General features: G+C 32.3%; 1 protein-coding gene across 1 annotated transcript in view; it reads right to left on the bottom strand.

The window, feature by feature from the left end:
- LOC145972398 (very long chain fatty acid elongase 7-like) overlaps positions 1 to 20,338 on the bottom strand; it is a 149,367-nt gene that overhangs the window by 68,200 nt on the left and 60,829 nt on the right. The gene's annotated exons all lie outside the window — the stretch shown is intronic.

Here is a 20,338-nt window from a genome sequence, read left to right as displayed (position 1 = left end):
CGTTTCAATTTTACTTAATATTTATATCACGCATTTTTTTAAATATACTTTAAAAATGCAATTTAATGCAAGCATTAAAAAATGAATAAATTACTTGCGCTACAAATAATCGCTATTCGAATGAATAAAAATCCTCATATGAATAAAAATTCGCAATCTTTCTCTCTTCCATGTATATATTAGCAATAAATGTTTATCGTTCGATGTAATCTTTCAATTAGGACTCGACCGTTTATTCTGGGATATATATCTATATGAACTGTGTACCTCGTTTCGCTGCCGAAAGTTCATTCCAGAGATTTGTTCAAGCGCTTTAGTAACACTCTGCATTCCTCGCAGTCGCCAGACATTTGCATAACATCGCCATCGGCGGTCAAATGCCCCGAGATTACGGCAGCTTAACGAAATCCCTCTCGAGCGATCGAACTCGACTGGTCGATTTTTCCGCTGGACTTTTCAGCGTATCGAAAAATCGCCGACCCCACCGAGGAATCGTAAATCGTTTCACCCACTCCTCCGGTCAATTTGTATTTTTCCTTTTATCTCATCGCCTTGCGAAGAACGCGAAAGTTTCGCGCTGAAAATGGCACAAGCGGGGCTACAAAGACTTTTAAATATGTTTCTTCATCTCCATCCTCGACACGATCGCGTAGCATTCGTCTTGGCCGAAAGGTAACTAGGCGCAAAAGTTGTCAGAATTCCTGCGAAAAGTTCGACGCGAATATCCGAGGAGACGAGGAGAGCAGGACAAGAGTAGGAAAATCCGGAAAGAACGCTCGTCGAGAAAACTCGCGTCCGGCGCTTCCTTTATGCAGGCATGAAAGGGTGCGCTATGAAATGCAAAAATCGTATAAAAATTGCATTGCTCGACGACGACGACGACGACGACGACGACAGCGGAGGGAATAAAAAAAAGCAGTAGCCTTGTGCAAAATCTCGGAACACAATTGTGAGAAAGGTAATTTTGGTCGCGCAAACTATTATCCGCTCTGCGCGGAGTAGTACTATTATTACACTGTTACATTATGGGTAAAGCTAATTTAAATGTTGCTAACTTACAATCTGACAAAAAGAGAGATAACAATAAATTACTATTGAATACAAAATTTAAAAATTAATATATTTTAAAAGAGAAGAAATTTTAAAAGTAATATATGAGTTTGATTACTCATTTATTTAAAGTTGATAAAACCGAATCTAGTCTTGTTGTAGAAAAATCAATATCTTCAATAGTTGAAAAAAATAGTTTCGACTTTCTTATTTCAAAACCGAATCAGCAAAAGCGATTAACAATATTAGATGATGTAAGAAATTCTCTCAATTAAATTTCTTAATTAAGTTTTACAACAAGAGACGTAAATGCGTGTCCGACAAATGAAAATCATCTCGAAAAAAATTAATAATTAATCACAAACATTGTTCTCTCTAAGTTAAATCTGTTGAGAAGAAAAGTTTACGCGCAAAGTGGTGTCATTTTACATGGAACATATTCCTTGATGAATACAAAGTTACTAGCGGCGATCCTGGCAGTAGTGTATATAAAGCAACGTGGCCACGAAAATTTCGCTTGCATCGTCGAGGTGCTGGTGTAAGCAACGGGAATGAAAATAGATGGAAAAAGTTTGGCCGGGGACATCTATTAGCCAATAACCTACATATGAAGTAACTTTGGAGTTCACAGCGAGTGTCGCGACACGACACGACGCGACGCGCCATCGTAAACCAACCCGGAGCGCTTAATTGCACATTTCGCCTGGTCCGAGCAGGATAATCTAGCGAGTGCGCTTCTTAACTTCGCGAAAACGCGAGCGTGTTCCACCCGTAAATTACGTCACTTACGCGACAGCACCCCGGTTTATTTATCCATCCTGAATGCGGAAAATATGCATCGCAACTTGCGAGCGTCCAGAGAGATAATCGCGACGACCATTTCTCGAAAACGAGCCAGTGGGTTGACTTTAATCAGTCTCATTTTTTCGAGAAACCTGTATCATGTTTGTCCTCGCGGATTTTCATTTCATTTCATTTTATCTCTCAATTCCTCTCAAGCTTCTACTCCTCCTCGGTAAACATTGGCTCGAGACGGAATTGCTCTATCTTAGGGCGTTATTTGAAACCGATAAACAATTAATCCCGTTATTAGCCGCAGAGGATTAATTTGCGAGAGGTGGAAAAGTATGATGAAAAAACCCCTCTCTCTGTTTCACGCTATTTCAATTGTTGTCTTGAGTTTTCCCAGGATGCCACAAGTGTTTGCAAACGATGCGGTGTATGCAGTTTATATTCCTTTGAGAAATCAACTTCTTCTCAAGCATTACCAGCTATGACCGTTTTGTTTACTCTATCACATTGACGAAAATTGAATTTTGTCCACGGAGTAATATGAAAGTAACCTCCACGTCGTGAAATCATTAAATAAATAACGCAACGCATTAACGCGCATTTGAATCATCTCGTTACGACATATTTACATTTCAATAATTTTAACACAACACGGCCAGACATTCGATAACATAATTTACTTTATATATAACATAATTTACTTTATACACATATTATATGTGATTTATATATTAATGTACATCGACAAACATTTACACCGGTTTCATTTATACAGTTGAATAATTAATAGCCAATTATGTTGGCTTGTTCCAATCGTGGTTTATCATGTAGAACGATGATACGTTCAACAATGTGAGAATGTACCATACACATGCATACACGTTGTCTGATAACACTAATTACATTATTCTAATAACCATTTCAACAATCCTTCAAGCATATCGCTAACAGATTTATGTGAGGTGAAAATATACAGTCCAAATTTGCGTTCCATTATTCATGCGAGTTATTCTAGCAAATTGCTGGTGAAAATTTTGCGAGAAAAGTCAAATGTATAGGGTAAATCTTAATAATCAAAAATACTAATACTCAATTTAATCGTGCAGCTAATTAAACAAAGACATTTCTTAAAAAGAACGTCTTATTTTTCGCGAATTAACATTAAAAACGCTTGATATGCACTGACAGATACAACAAAGAGTTCGCTTGTAATAAGGAAAAAGTTACTGTAAAAGATTTCGACAAAAACCGAGCATCTGCAAAGCTTCGTAGCTTAATTGCATTCCTGAGAATCAACTCTGTAAGACACACAGATATATCACAGATGTACGGACGGGAGCTGCATGCAAAACTGCATAATTTATCTGACGACTTGGAACCAAAGAGAAATACGGATGACGCGCGAAAGTTGGAATTCTAACGTGCTTTCCTCAACATCTCGAAAATAGACGATGTGTAATACTAAGTAATCAGCCTTACAAACTTCTCAGACAATCGCGTGAAATTAAAATATTTTTTATTTGAGAAATTTGTGTGTGATTTTTAATAATATTCGTATAAATATATTTTAGAGAGATTATTCATAAACTTATAAATATTTTGAGAACATTCATAATTACATTTATGTTAATGAATAAAATATTTATAAATACTTATGCTCCAATAGGTATATTATTGCGTAAAAATATTTAACAAAGAATTGTTTCGAAATTGCAAAAATTGTTCTCAAACAATTTTGTTGTCAGTTTAAACAATTATGTAATTGTTTTTCTCAAAGGGAAGATATTATTTTAAAAATATTTTAATAATGCTTATAATTAAAATTCTAACATGAATATGCTTACAATTATATAAAAATATTTTAGAATAAATACTACTCTTAAAAATAAACCAGCGAGATCTTATCTATAAATATAGATGTAATGATATGTCTTTCTCGGAACAAATAAATTAATAAAAAAAAATATTTAATACTGCTAATAATTACAATTTTTTTTAGAAAATATACGATTCAATCCTGCCCAAAATTATCAATTATACTTGCATGGATTATTTGGCTGGTTAACAATGGAACCGGTCGAGCATTTTAATAGCAAACCGCACTATGTATCATAGACGAAAGGCGTTTCCATTTGTCTGTATAAAACGGAACAATAATCTGCACACAACGAGCGCGATAAAAACAATTCTCATGTGTATGAGTAAGTATGTACACATATGTGTATATAACGCTTATAAATAATATGCATAAATAACATACAACGATGTGCGACTAACTTGCATTTTTATAAAAGAGGAAAATATGCAAAAAAAGTTTAAATTAAATTAATTCAGTTATAAGTTTAAAAAAAAAGAGATATTTTATATTCATCGGTTTATATATCATTTATATGCATCGAATATAGATTAAGCTGCAAGAGATAATTTTTTATATTTATTTTTTTTATTTTGCACTTTATATAAGACGCAATTATATCATTCTAATAATTTATATTTATATAGAAATGTATTTATATATATTATTGTCTTATAGTGTAAACAACGCATGAATATATGTCGCAGATAATTGCATGTTATATAAGGAGTAAAATAAGTAGTACAATGCTATCGAATAATTTAATTGGTACAGACTGACAAAGTATAAAAGAATACGTCAAAAAAAGTCGCGAAAGTTTTTGATTAAAATTCAGCGCCTGATAGGAAAAAAAAAACAGAAAGAAAAAAGAGAGAAAGAAAAAAAGCGTATCCCAAGACGTATTGGAGTAATCGTGAGATATCAAACTTAGTAAACGGGAGCAACAGAATAAAAAGAAATCAAAGGTATGTGTATATATGTATACGTATATATCTGATATTATTAGCGTATATTTTTAATCTTCATTTTTTTAATTAATTATGTAAATTCTATTAAATTGGAAAAAATAAGCATATAGTTCCCACATTTCTTTCATTGTCCCACTTTTTTGTCATGCCAATTACAACAATGATATTGTAATATTGTTGTAATTAGCACGACCAAAAAGTGTGACAATGAAAGAAATGTGAAAAATATATGCTTATTTTTTCCAATTTAATAGAATTTACATAATTAATTAAAAAATAAAGATTAAAAATATACGCTAATAATTTCTAAGAAATATGAATGAGAATAATTGACCAAATGTTTTAAATATTTGATAACAAAGATGTTTAAGTATGTTTTGTCATTAAAAATATAATTGCATAGTATTTCATTCTACAGAAATATTTAACATGCAATCAAATTAATCTATTCAGCAAAATAAATGGTAATCGGAATAGCAATAAATATTCTATGTATACACCCTTTGTTATTTTTAATATCCGAAACATTCTAAAGTAAATATGTCGAATTTCATCGAATAAAAGTGCGTAATAACATCCAGCGACAAATTGTCATAGCTCATTAGTTACGAATGAGCTACCTTCAAATGCGACTATTTAGAGTTTAATATCCTAGGATTGGTCATAAATATTCTGTTGCAATCTGCCGATTGCCGCCAATCTGGATAGTGAGGTATTTATCATAAATATCAACATCGCAAAAATTTTGCATGCATTTTTATAGGATGGGCAAAGAATAATAATGTACATGCAACAATAATAAATTATTGTTCCGCTGTAACGAAAAACTGCAAATATTCTCGTATCAAATGCATATATCGCATCTTCACAAGAGAGAGAATTTCGCGCACGAAAATACTTTTCTATTCAAAATCATTTGAAAAATATATGTAAAATATATATATATATATATATATATATATATATTTTTTACAAATATATATATATATATATATATATATATATATATATGTATACATAAAATATATACATACAATTTATATGTTGCATTAGCATACACTTGGATATACTTTGGATATTTCGAGAAATATAAAAATAAATTTTTTGAGATAATATAAACACAAATATAAAATACGCACACAAATGTTCGTAAAAAATAAAAGTTGACGGAGAGAGAGAATATATTCCCGTACATATTATACAGTTCATAAAAGCGAATGTATGCTAACCACTAACAATAACGGTGTAATTTTTCAACACGAAAATAAAAGTTAATGACAAATATAAATAACAGATAAAAACTTTTTAATCTACGTTGCGCATCTTCAATTAACATTGTACAAACAATCCATGTAAACTTGGTGCCTGACTTTGAGAAGTAAAAATTAATAATATAATCCGTTTGTACCTTAATTGTACCTATTTGTACCATACTTTATTTCGTTTGTACCTCAAAAAGCAAAAAATACAAATTGATTAAAAAATGGCCAGCATTCAACTTTAAGATATTTTAATTTCATTAATGCCATTTTCGATAGAGAATCGTTTTTATCCATTTTTATGCCTCTTTTCGTTTGTACCTTAAAGAAAATATTTTCTAACTTTTAGATCCGTTATTTTTTAAGATATCGCAAAACGGGTAATGGAGTTCGATAAAAAATCGTTTATATTCATTCGTATCTTTTCTCGTTTGTATTTTAAAAAATGCGAAAAAATGATATTTTTTAACTTTTGGATTTAATGCTAAAACGATAAATTCACTATTTTTTACAGTATTGCAAAACTGTCTATCTAACGTAGCAAAGAGGGCACCGTCGCGCAGAATACAAATGAATAAATAAATAAATAAATATATACATATTTGTATTCTACATGACGCGACGGTGCTCTTTGTTGCATTAGACCACTAGACAGACGGTTTTGTGATACCGCAAAAATAGCGGTTTCACTGTTTTAGCATTAAGTCCAAAAGTTAAAAAATATCATATTTCTGAACCTTTTAAAATACAAACAAAATAAAAAAAGTACAAACGGGTACAAACGATTCTCTATCGAATGGTGTTAATGACATTAAAATATTTTAAAGTTTGGCATTATTTTTTAATCAATTTGTATTTTTTTGCTCTTTGAGACAAACGAAATAAAGTGCAGTAAATAAACAAGTAATTGAGAACCGAATTACAAACCGATTTACAACCGAATTACAAACGGATTATATTAATTTTTACTTTTTATAAAGTCGGGCGCCAAAATTCATATCAAACATGTGTTCACACATGTAGAATTATGTTGCATTTTTTTTTTCTTTTAAGAAATATTTTTTGCATGATTGCATGATTATAAATATTTGCACAAACATCTCTTTTAATCTAACATTTAAATCCCTCACGAAAAATAAAAAACGAATAATATAATTAATATTAATTTATTGGTAATTTATTGCTTTATTCCCGAATCTATTATTATTTATGACGGTATCAAACACATTAATCCGAAGCAAGCTTATTATATCATTGATTTTAGCGCCATATTCATTTATAATAAACGATAAAGAATACTCGCGTTATGATGGCGCCGGTTGTAATCTCACCCCTAAAGTGATAAACCTGAGAGCTTAGCATCTTCATATCACATCATCAATAAGTTAATATACCACCGAATCAGTATTATCTGATCTACAATTAACTATGTCAATATTTACGATACCAGTGATACCTGACTCCGAAATTAATATCCAAAATGTTTCTAAAATTTATTAGTTCATTTGATGTTTAACATTTTCATATATGTATATACATATATATATATGTAAACCGCAAAGAGATCGTTTATACTAATACCATCAGTTAAATTTTATCGCTCTATCTATGAATATTTATTCATATGCAATATCATACTATGAGATTTGTATATTTTATTAGTGGTTATCGGATAGTAAAAAAATGATTATTAATTGTGCAAAAGCGTCGATGACTAATTATGATGAGATAATAAATTTCTTTTTAAAAGAATAAATATATAAATAAAAATCAAGATTAATAAATAAAAGCAGTTGAAAATAAATAACGATAAAAGTCTTTCTCACAAAAGGAATGAAATCTTCGTATTTAATCAGCGAACTTGTCTGAATTAAGATGTTCAGGCGTCGGTAGAAAAGACTTGATTTGATCAGACAACAGAGGAATATAATACTTCGCTGAATCCATTATAAGGGAGCAAGTTTAAATAGAACGAGATAAAACCGCTGTTATCGTCAGACTTAAAGTAGTCGAAATATAATTAATGCTAAAGCGGGGAAAAAATATTTTTCTCTCACTTTCTCATTTTGCGAAGTCTATTTTTGTGTTTAAGTCTGCTGATAGACGATGACAGAAAATTCATACTCTTAAGATATTGTACGCAAGTAACTTTATGAGAGGATGAAGGAGGAGAGTAGAAGAGTAAATATTCATATAGCTATATTCATCTACCAATCATTTGCATAATCATTACGAGAAACTTTAACAATACGCTAAACACATCTATATATATATATATATATATATATATATATATATATATATATATACACATATATTATACGATATTATGTTAACATGTTACCATTTTCCACGAAAGATATATTGTGATGTATAATCCGGAGGAAATGCATTATACACGGAGACGATTTATTATATATAAAGCTATTTACGTAAATACTTCATTATAAAAATTACGAAGAGTCGTTTTATTCAGAAAATACGTAACATGATTCAAAAAAATGTACGTTTCAAGATGCAATTTGTATGTAGATTTGATGTTTATTTACTTTCAGTAAATAAACTCTAAGTATTAGAATTGAAATTAGAATTTAACTCATTAAGCTCATTCAAAGAGAGAGAAAGAGAAAGAGAATAAAAAAGAATTTAAAAAACCTCAAAAGTTAAAACTTCTTCTTTTTTCCTTTTTCTCCTCCTTTATTATGTTAAAAGATATATATATATATATATATATATATATATATATATATATTCTCCCTCTATCCCTCCCTCGTCCTCTCTTTCTCTTTGTAATTTGATATTTTACAAAATATTAATTTAATTCTTATTTTTTTAAAATAAGATGAATGCAAAAAATTAATTGATAAGCTGATATGTTAAAAAAAATATTGTAAGACAAAATCAATATTTAGGCTAAAGTCACTCTAACCGCGAAAATGAAAAGCATTCACAAACCATCTCCGGACTAATCTCGGCGCTTAACAGACATAACAAGATCTCGAGTCCGTGGTAACTTGTTAACAATCGCCTACGGGCCGATGCTGTAGTAAGTGACGGCCCAGAACGCCGACGTGCATTACGCAAATAAGGCATAATAACTATCTCTCTCTCTCTCTCTCTCCCTCCCTCTCTTCCTCCCTCTCTCTAATACGTAATGGAGATTATTAAACTAGTAAATCACTTAGTGGCCTTTCACGTAAAACGCATTTGTACGCGGAGAATTATGTAGAATTGCGATCTGTGTCAAGAGAAACTTGTAAAAAAAGCGAGAAATTTAAACGTCAATGAGATTAAAAAGTGCACATAGAAACATCTCATCTCATAGCGACTTTTTGGATGGATAGTACCAATTTCCGAGTATATAATTACAGGCTCATCAAATTCAGAAATTAAAGAGAAATGTCAGGAAAAAATTAAATAACTATAAGAGAGAATTTATGAATTAAATTGAACGCGATGAATATATATTCACTAGCAGGAACTCTCTGCGGGGAAAAAAATTCAATTTTTTAAATTGAATGTATTTTCGCGTGACTAAAATGCCAAATTACAACGAAATAAATATAAGTAAAAATACAATAAAAAAAACATTAAACATTAAACATAGATAAAACACAATAGAGCAAATGAAAATCGCTGATGTCATGAACATTTCTCATCGATAAAATTAAAATTAAATATTCCTTAATTAGATATTCCTTATGTGTTCGCATTAATAATTATCGCCATGTTCATTAAATCTCATGAAATTATTTATGATTGTAATAGAGATAATTTAGAGATAATTTTAGATTTTAATAGAGATAATCGCATTGACATTAAAAAAAATTAAATTATTAATATATATCAAATGCGCTAACATAAGGATGGTCAATACTGTATATATTGATCAGAATTTTTTTATCAAACTTGTAGAAAAATCTACAAGTGTAGTATATTATACAGACTCACCAGTCTCGCTGTTTCCTTCTAGTCATCTGATCCATTCATCTTTCCATCCGAAGCTTTGATTACTCGATAATCCACGTCATAAGTAAAGTAGTCGATGGGATATCAATCACTATATCACTCACAGTAATCACTATATTTAAAATTCGATAATCGCGCGATATTTTTTCGACACTTCCGAGAACATTTTTATTTATTCATTCAGATATTAACAACCGTGGAAAAAAAAACACTCGTGATACTTGTACTTTCTCCCGACACTCACTTACGCGCGACGATATACTTTCAATCGAATATCGATTGCCGATATACATGTATATCCGCACCATTTGCATTCGCGTAACCATAATAATAATCGCCCGTTATTTTTATCCGGCACTCCCGACGATGATCTATTCGCTGTATTCCATTCGTTGTATCTATCTGTTGTATAACACACTGCTCGCTATTATTCGCGATAATAGAACACACGGTACAATCGCGACATATTTTTCTCGACGCTCCCGAAATTCACTTATACACAATTGCCATTTGACGATCGACGGATGTAAACGGTTTTTCTTGTTCATACATTCGCGTATTCGACGATTACGATTTGACGACTAACAGATGAAAGGTTCAAAAGGTTAGGTTCGATGAGAAACACTCGACGAAGCTAACTCGCGATCTCGATGCAGCGTCTGATAATCGCGATTTACGCATCGATTAAATAAAGATTATTATGTTTCACTAGGCGCTTAAGCTCAACGTAATCACGATAATCATGTGATGCTTCGATCGACGCTACAAAAATTCAACTACTCACGACGGTTACCATTCGGCGACTAGCGAAAATGCGACGTACTTCACGTCGCATTGTCAAACGTCAAAATGGCCGCGATTGCAAAATTTCGATAAAATATTTAACTATATCGCGCGCACATGTGTCGTATCGCGTCCACACCGTTCGCAATCGAAAATATTAATTCTATTAAGTGCAAAACTTCCATAATTACAACGTAATCGAAATAAATATTCGAACAAACATACAATTTTATTCACGCACACTTCTCTGTCTCGTGTATTTTAATGTCATGCGACTAAAAAATACGGTTTACAAGTCTGCTAACTGTTCTTTATCAAATTCCCCATCTGTATCGATAGAACGATGTATTCGATGTATCAAAATCTCTAGTCGATCGAAAAATAATTGTTAGTTAATATCAAATATCTTGACTGTACGCGCAATTAATTTTCTGTTATAAACGAAACGTGTACTTCGGAAGGACACACTCGATATACTGACTTACGTAGCACGATAGATACAATTGTGTTTACGAATTCTTTTGTGTTCTTTTTCCCTGTCTACCGAGTCGTCTGGCGAGTGTTTTTCTTTTCAATAGTGAACGTGTCCTTCAAATAAAAAAGCACGTAAATAATCACGCGATCGCGATCCATTCTATTTCTTTCTCTCTTTTCCTTTCCCCTCCCTCCCTCTCTTTCAGCCTACGAATATTAATTTCATTAAATTCAAAATTTCAAAGTTACAACATAAAATCGAAGCGCCTGATAATTTAACGATAAAATTTTATTTCTCTCTCTTTCTCTCTCTCACACAAATTCGCGACGCTTAACATTGAAAAACGCAATTAAAAAACGAGAGAAGAAATCTGTACAGATTTACTAGCACAACGCTAATGATTTACAAGTCTGCCAACTGCTTACCGAGTTTTTTTTATCTGGATTTGGTGACACGGCAAAACAATGTATTCACTAATCGCGGTGACAATTTTCCGTCGATCGAAAGGCAATTGTTACATCTGCGAAATTAAATTCAAATTTCACACGCGAAACTTTCATCAGGACGAAAATAATGAGATAATTCGTAAACGAATGAAATATATCAGGAGCGCGCACTCGATAAATCCATCGCGACGAACGCTCGCTCGATAGACTGATCGACTACTGGACGCTGATTGGTTGTGGCGCAAGCTCACGTTCCCCCTCTCCCTATCGAGTCCCTGCGTTTATCCCCATCAGTACGCTTTTCTAAGTACGTATCCTTCGACAAGGAGAGAGCGTTTGTATCACGTTGAAAAAGGAAGGGATATTATATTCTGCGAATCCTTATGTCGAGCTAATTCTAAAAACGGATCTTTTTACAACATTTTTGTACGTTCTTTCTGCAGCTGTAGAAAACTAGCCTGGACGCGACGTTGAATAAATCTGATAAAATATTAATTGTTTGCGTAATCCCTCTCTTGCTAATATAATAATAATTATTATCGATCGATGTGAGGTAATATCGCATTAGAATAAATAATATATAAAGATGAAAAATTATAGACAGCTTTTTCATGATAATATTTGAAGATTATCATTAATATTTGAGATTTTGTCCAACATTAGCGAAAAAATTATATTTGTTAAGTATAAAGAAATAAAAGCACATTTTTCTTTAAAATTACGTAAACACGTAAATTTAAAAAATGACGGAATAATAAAGATTGAAATAAGTAAAATTTGCTCACTCGATGTTGCTTTTAAAGATGTTAGAAAAAAAAATTTGTGTCAGTTGTTTTTTAATTTATATATTTTTATTTTTTTTTAAATCTCTGATAAAGGTAATTACGCGTAATTAAAAACATTATTTTATGATAATCATAAGTAAAACATTATTTTATGATAATCATAAGTTTTATTCATGAATAATAGATTGAAAATATTTTTTTATTCTCAAAAAATTGAATTATTAGATTTATTTAGGGAAAAAATAAAGAAGAAATATATATGTGCAAATAATTTTCCATAAATAAATGGAATATTTCGGGAACGTGAGCTTGAAAGATCATAATATATTGAAAAAAATAATAATAATAATTTGTAAAATTTTATATTATAAAATTATTTAAAAAATATAAAATTATACAATAAAATTGTACAATAAAAATGTATAATATTTCTATTAATTATTATGTAATTTTATAGATATTCGGATAATTGTATATTTTATTTTTACATAGAAATTCGACCATGTTTATACAGAGCGAATTCGCGTCCACCACCAATAGGAATAATACAGCGAGTCTCACGTTTTAAAAACGATATTTGATACCCTCGCTATACGAAATTATCGTGTTAAATTGGTGGCCTCGTGCGCGACAGGAATTTCGCAAAAGAGCCGATCTACGCCTCGCAGGCAGCTGCAGTAGCAATTGTAAGGGCAATGTTCACAACGTTCGGTTAACGATCTTACAACAGCGTCGAGTCATGGATTGAATTTCAAATCGACAGCCACGCGAACCAATGGCAATACCACTAGTGAGGGAATTCGATGCTAACGATCCCCCTGTCACCGGATGAAGAAGTTTCCTTCAGTCTGTAATGCTCCGATAACATTAGCGATGGAGGTCTCATTTTAACAGACAAATTTACATACCACATTCAAACGTGGTTTATCATTAGGCATAAATTTTGATAATAAAATTGTTGTATAAATTGGATTAAAAATTTCCTGTTTTTGTTTTAGTTTTCTCGACTTTATCGTTATTTTTTTTTTTATAATTTATAATTTTTTATAATTTTTGCGCACTATAATTATAATTGTAGCATTTCACGGACAATGAATGGAAACTGAGTTTATTTCGAATTTATTCAACAAGATAAAAAAATAGAAAGAGATAGGAAGGAGAGGAAGATGATTGCAATTCGAAGAAAAATAGGATAATATCGTGGGAAAGCAAAATAATTGTGTAATTGTGTTATTTCTTAGATGAATATGTGATATAACAAATTATATGAGCTATAACTTTCTTGGAAAGGCACTGTATTTCGAAGTATATAACGAAATATCATGCTATAAATACAATATCAATAAAAATATCAAAGAGAAAAATATACAACAGAGATATAAAGTATTTTTCTCCATAAAGAACACCAATGCAACTACTGTGTCCATAAATAAAATTCTTATGATCCTTTAACATACAATTTTTAAATAAAAGATAACATAATAGTTTTTAAACGTAATAAAAAACAATTGATTAAAAACAAATAATTAAAATCAAAGATTTCTGTATATAATTCTCTAATCGTGCTTCTTTTATAAATCAAACTTTGATTTGATATAAGAAAGATCTTAATATAAAAAGTCAATTATCTTACGACAACTTTGTGATGGAATGTAATCATTGCGCTGAAACAGCATGAACTTTATTGAAAGAAAAATAAATAGAAGAAATCAATTTCATCCATTTTCGGAAGAAAAATTAACGAGCACGAACTGCAGAGGAAAAAATGATGACATTTCTGGCACATAATGTCGCGATAAAATAAAGAAGAAAAGAAAGAGAAAAATTTCCGATATAATCGTCGCAAAAGCGAGTAAGAAAAGCGACATAAGGTGTCATTAAAGTTTAAATGTTTTAGCAATAATCTTTTTTAAAAGATTTTAATTCTCATTGTGCTAAAATGTATGCATACATCCTTTTTCCTCGAGACAAAAGTAGAATTGACAACTCGGCAATTAAGATCCATTTTAAGATTCATCTGCGATGCATATTTGCGAGGAGATATTTAACACATGGATGAAATTTAAAGCGTTGGAGTACAAAATCTCTCGTTCTTTTATTCATTTTATCGTTTTTCATTATATGCTATAAAGGATGTCCTGTTCAACAGATCGTTTAGCCAGATGGAATTGCAATTTTCTCAATTAATGTCACGTCTATTGATGCTCAAAGCGAAACCGATTTCCCATATAATGAGCGAAGAAATAATCGAATTGTCGTGGAAAATAATCCTATTACGTTTATCATCAAGATTATATTTTCGAACACGCATTGTTAATGACGCATATGGATAAATATTTTTCGATTTGCACGCACATATGGCGTTATAAGCAATTAAACGACGCAACAATTTATATAAAAGTCCATGAAATGATATTGCGATTTCGCGTTATTATATTTTAAAATTCAAAAATCATCACAGATGTCATTGCGTCGACGTATTTCATTACGAACACGAAAATAAAAGCGATGACAACGTTTTCTCGAGCTGATAGCAAAATATCTCGGTAAAATGCATGGCATTCCCTCGAGTGATATAGTGGAATCTATATCTTGTATCTAAGAAAACTAGAGTTTACTTCATGAAAACATAGAGTGTGGATAGTAATAATGCGCGGGAGAAGAGAGGAAATTGTGCGCTCGATCGTGAATATAATATTCTACGTTCGCTGCAGTCACTCGGTAGTTTAACCCCTTCACAGTCCAGCGAAAAGAAACTTTCCGTGCCAAAAGTGTGTTGAAGAAAAGTTTTTAAAATTGCATGAATACGTCAGTATAAATATTATTGAGATCGCCGAATCCGAATCTGAAGCCAGAATTACAAAATTCAAAATGGTGAATCCAATATGGCGGATCAAAATTCAAAATAATTTTGGATTTCAATAAAAATGTGTATCATTTTTGGGGTTGCAAAATCCAAACCTAATATCAGATTTTCCAAATTGAAAATGGCGGACCAGAGTTCGAACAAATGGTTGACATACATAAAGGTTGTATATTTCTCTCTTCAATTATTTTTAAATCCCGCTCTCTGCCGAACCCAGTGTCACGAATCGAGGACGTGGCGGTTATTGACTCCGTTTTTTTATTTTTTTTATTTCTTGAAAACTGATATACGTTTCCACTTCTGTGCAAACAGCTTGATTTGATAATTCGTGACTCTGGATTCGGCAGATAGCGGGATTTATAAGTAATTGAAGAAAAAAGTGTACATCTTTTATGTATGGTAACTATTTGTTCTGGTCCGCCATATTAAATTTGCAATTTTTAATTTAGAAAATCTGATATTAGATTCGAATTCGGCGACTCCAAAAACGATAAGAAACCCATTCTTATTCAAACTCAAAATTATTTTGAATTTTGATCCGCCATTTTGAAGTTCGAAATTCTGATTTCAGATTCGAATTCAGCGGCCTCAGAAATCTTAAAATACTCAAGGACAATCAAATCGTAACAGTAATAACATGTTTTTTTCAAGATGCCCCTATAGGGGCCATGAAGCAAAAGTGGCACGAATTTTTTTGGCCCCTATAGGGGTCCCTGACAGTGAAGGGGTTAAGGTAAACCAAATCGCCGCCCCATCCTCTTATTCCAAGAAAAAAGAACAGAGTTTAACTTAACGGCCTGAACGGTCAGCAAACCGCTCAATGAATTAGAAATACCGCGCTGACGCTTTTGTTACTTTTTATGAATGGAAATAATTAATTTTAACGCGATTTCTTTCATACCTTCGAGAAATAATTCCGAAAGCAATTCTAATCTCATTTTTCTCATCATCGAGACGAATTTTTGTCTTCGTTGTCAATCGATGCAATTAAATAATTTTCATAAATTACTCGTAAAACTTTAGCAAACGCATTTAAAACTAAATCACGTCTGATTTAGAAAATTAAATCGCTTAGAAAGAACTTAGAAAATTAAATTACTCCAAAAGGAAGATAAGAAAAGGATATATGTAAATTTATGTAAATGTATGTAGATAGAAGCTTGTAATATGCACGTGGAAAGGAGAATAAATATCTCGAAAGTCAGACACCGCTGTGAGACGCATAATCTGTATGTAGTCCAATTTTAGATCACATCTGTGTTTGAGGATAAAATAAAAATTGTCAGATTTGTGCATTCGTGTTCGGTGAGCGATCCGACTTCGCAAACAGCGCCAAATTCACAAGTGCGTCCTGCGCTGTCGGGTAGATAGGGATTAAGCACCCACGAGATGCACGGATGCATCTACGCAGCTCGTGTTGGTGCACGCGTTGGTTTACCTGTTGGACACGTTTTATACGCGTTTGTCGCGCACTCACACGGCACACTTCGTCGCGACCTATTACGCGTGACCAGAACGCACAACCGCAACACGCGCGAATGACCGAGTGTAATATATTATAATACGAGCCCGCGGATGCGCCGGACGCAAGGCATGGCCGGTTGACAAATTTCGGTTATCTCGCCCGCTCGCGTACGGCAATACATATTTCAATAGCCGGCGCCGCGTTTCTCTTCCATTTCCCATGCATTTCAAATTTACCATCCAGATACTTGATTCTTCCGATTGGTTGACTTGTTGTAAATATATGTACCTGTTATATTTCACTCATCATGTTTGACATTTTACATCAAGATAAATATGAATCGCGGAAAATCAATTCGACAAGATTTACAATTTTCGATGATGAAACTTGATAATAAATATTTGCAAAAGCAGACAATGTTAAAAAAAAAAGATCGCGTTCAGAGATGCGACATTCGTTGACTTAAGATTTAGCTTAAGAAAACAGTGTTAGATAAATGCTGATCATGGATTACAAGTCATGAATTTGAAATGTGGAGAAAAGGAATAAGATGCGAGAAGCAAGAGAAATCGAGGTCATTATCCCTTTTTCGATCCTGATGAAAGTGAATCACACGGATTACGTAATTTCGATCTGCCAATGAAGAATCGACATAATGATATAAAATATGAAAAAAGCGCGAGCTCAAAAAATCCTTTTCCATTAATTTTCGAAAGATAAATGAAGTAATCCGTCGATGTTACGTGTTACATCTCGAGTTTCGCGGCTGGTAGTCACAGGATTACACGTCATAAAGGTAGCACCAAGTATATAACGAAGTTACAACAGCTACGAAACTCGAAATTAGTTTTGGGACGCCGCTCAACGTCGTTCCAATTGACAGAGTATCCGATGGTACGTATAAGGATTCTTGCGGATATTCATTTCGCGATTTCCAATTGACAATTCAATATTAAAAAATTGCTGAAAGCCATCAATATATAAATTTATTTCTTTACTGTAATTTCAATTTATATATAATAAATAAGAATCATTTATCATCTCTTTCTCATACACACACATAGCGTTTTCAAAATAAAATCCATCGATTACAAACGACGATAGATGCGAAAATCGTTATCCACTTTAATACCTAATATGTAACGAAACTATGCACTACTTGCATCACGATTAGATCCTGTACAGCAAATCGAAAGAAATAAAGTGATAAATGAAATAACACGATCGAATAAATGTTATCTCGTTAAATCGACGAGATTCTTAAGCCATTTTGTTCATATCGTTTAATAACGGTGGTGCAATTGTAGTTGCTTGTGCGGCATTTCGTAATTTAATCCCGTCGAAAAATATAAGCAATCTTTAATTCAAACAATTTATCTGCGAAAAAATAGTCTCTGGATATTTCCTTTTCGCCATTTTTATATTTGTTGTTCGATATTGGAAATTCTTTTTTTAAAGTTACTTAGAACACTATATAATCGAATTAAAATTCAAAATAAGATTATAAAAAAGTTACGAATACATATACCTAAACAAGAGATGTATGTTTATGTCGCGAATTTTCTTCTTTTAATAAGTTACTTTTTCGCAAGAAAATAGTTTTTTTTCGCAAAGAGCAATACTCTGAATTCTCTTTTCATTTGAATTCATTTGAATAAAATTGACGTGCGTCTTCGCACATCTGTTCAAAATTTTGCGCACAAGTCGCGTTTTCTTTGATCAATAAGACGACACTCAGGAGATTTCCGATCGCAAATTTAAATTCGCTAGTCTGTGTTTGCAGTGGAGCTCGAGTAGCCTCGAGTGCACCGTACACCAAGTGCACTTTATCTGTCGACATCCGTCGACGCCTCAGGCTACCTCAAAAAACTTTTCTAAACTGGCGAATTCCTGGACACACAGTGAGAGAGATCAACTATATCACGAGATCTCGATTGGTAACACACACTCGAGTCAATTTTCTTTCACTTGAATACTCCAAAATCATCGCGTATTCCGTTCAGAATTTGTCCGAATAATTTGAGAATACAAAAAACGCGTGTGACAAGAATAAAAACGTGCAGAATTTCAACGTTTCCAGAATTTATTTCTATATATATATATATATATATATATATATATATATATGACATGAAGATATGAAATCTTTCTCCTGAGAATTATATATTAGAGATATTTCTTTTTCATTATTATTATTTTTATAGTATCTATATATATCAGAAAAATGAGTAGAAAATAATGAAAAAATGGCAATAAAAAATGATAAATTGAAGAACTATTTTTCAGAAATTTCTTTCATCATTTCTTTAAGAATTTACTTTGGATATTCTTACCGTCAACTTTATTTTCGATTATTTTCAAGTTTAATTAACAAGAGAAAACAAAACTCGATCTTAAAAATAATTAAAGAAAACAAATTTATATCTGGAAATTACGATACATTTTGAAAACAAATGTTAAATAGGTGCTCCAACTTCGCTAAAGGTATTAAGAGATTCTCAGCCATTATATGTTCGGCTAATCGAGCGAAAAACAATGACACGTCCGTGGATCATGGTATGACATATTATAGTTGGACGGAACCGGTTACACGTTAATCTCCCGGCTAATTTCGCGGCCAGCGGGTAGCAACTTCGTCACATCGCATCCGTCACTTGACAGTCTCGGTAGGGCGTATAATCTTGACGCTATTGTCCCAAAAGCTGATAGAACACAAGCCGTGGAGCCGGAGTCCGCTCAGTTTATCGGCTGGCAACACACCGGTCGCGACGCGACGCATTATGTGGGGGTGCATGGGCCTCACAGCAGATACATTTGACTAATCTCCGATGCGGAAGCCGCTCGGCCGGATGGCGAGTTTGAAACAAAGTAACGAATACAACTGCGTGATGGACGTAACGGAAATGAAAGGAACGACTTTTGGTGCAAATCGATTTGACGCGTGAGCAAGCTATCCGAGTAACAACAATGCGCTGTACCAACTTCGCTTCTGTAAGAAAATTGATTATAATATACCCGGTGGTATTGCGTTATTTTCGAGAATCTTCGAGAGTAAATGGAACGGAGTTTAAAGGGAAAAAGAAATATTGGTTGCGAAAAGAATCAAAAAGGAATAAATCGTTATCGTATTTCGCGCAATAATAACGCGAAAAATCTTCGAGGGTCGACGCGCGCCCCTTCTAATAAATAATGATAAGCTGGAGCTTTGATCCTTTCTTGCTATTCACCTTTCTTCCGGTCAGAAAGAACTTTCAGATATGTCGATATTTTACAGAACGATTCAACGTGCGTGCCGAAGTTAATTTGTTTTTCAATTAAATCTGGTATTTTGACGTTTACGTTACATTTTTATAAAATTTTCAGAAGATTAAAGAGATAAAATATTTCTGTAAATTCTTTCCTAGATATACAGGGATTGCTTTGCATGCGATGGATATTCACTCATTGAATGAATGATCACGATTGAAATATAAATAAATAATTTTAATTTTTTTAGGCATCGCAAATTCCACCTTTTAACTATAGTGAATGTAACTGACATTTCATCAATAAAAGAGAAAAAACATAACGTATATAATTCTCTTAGAGGTATATTTTCAAATGAAATGTATTAATTGTGTCGAGA

The sequence above is a fragment of the Camponotus vicinus genome, unplaced genomic scaffold (assembly GCF_025532165.1).
Source record: "Camponotus vicinus isolate PSW18456_S1 unplaced genomic scaffold, iyCamVici1.0 SCAF_5, whole genome shotgun sequence".
NCBI lineage: Eukaryota > Metazoa > Arthropoda > Insecta > Hymenoptera > Formicidae > Camponotus > Camponotus vicinus.
This window is presented reverse-complemented; position numbering and strand designations above follow the sequence as displayed.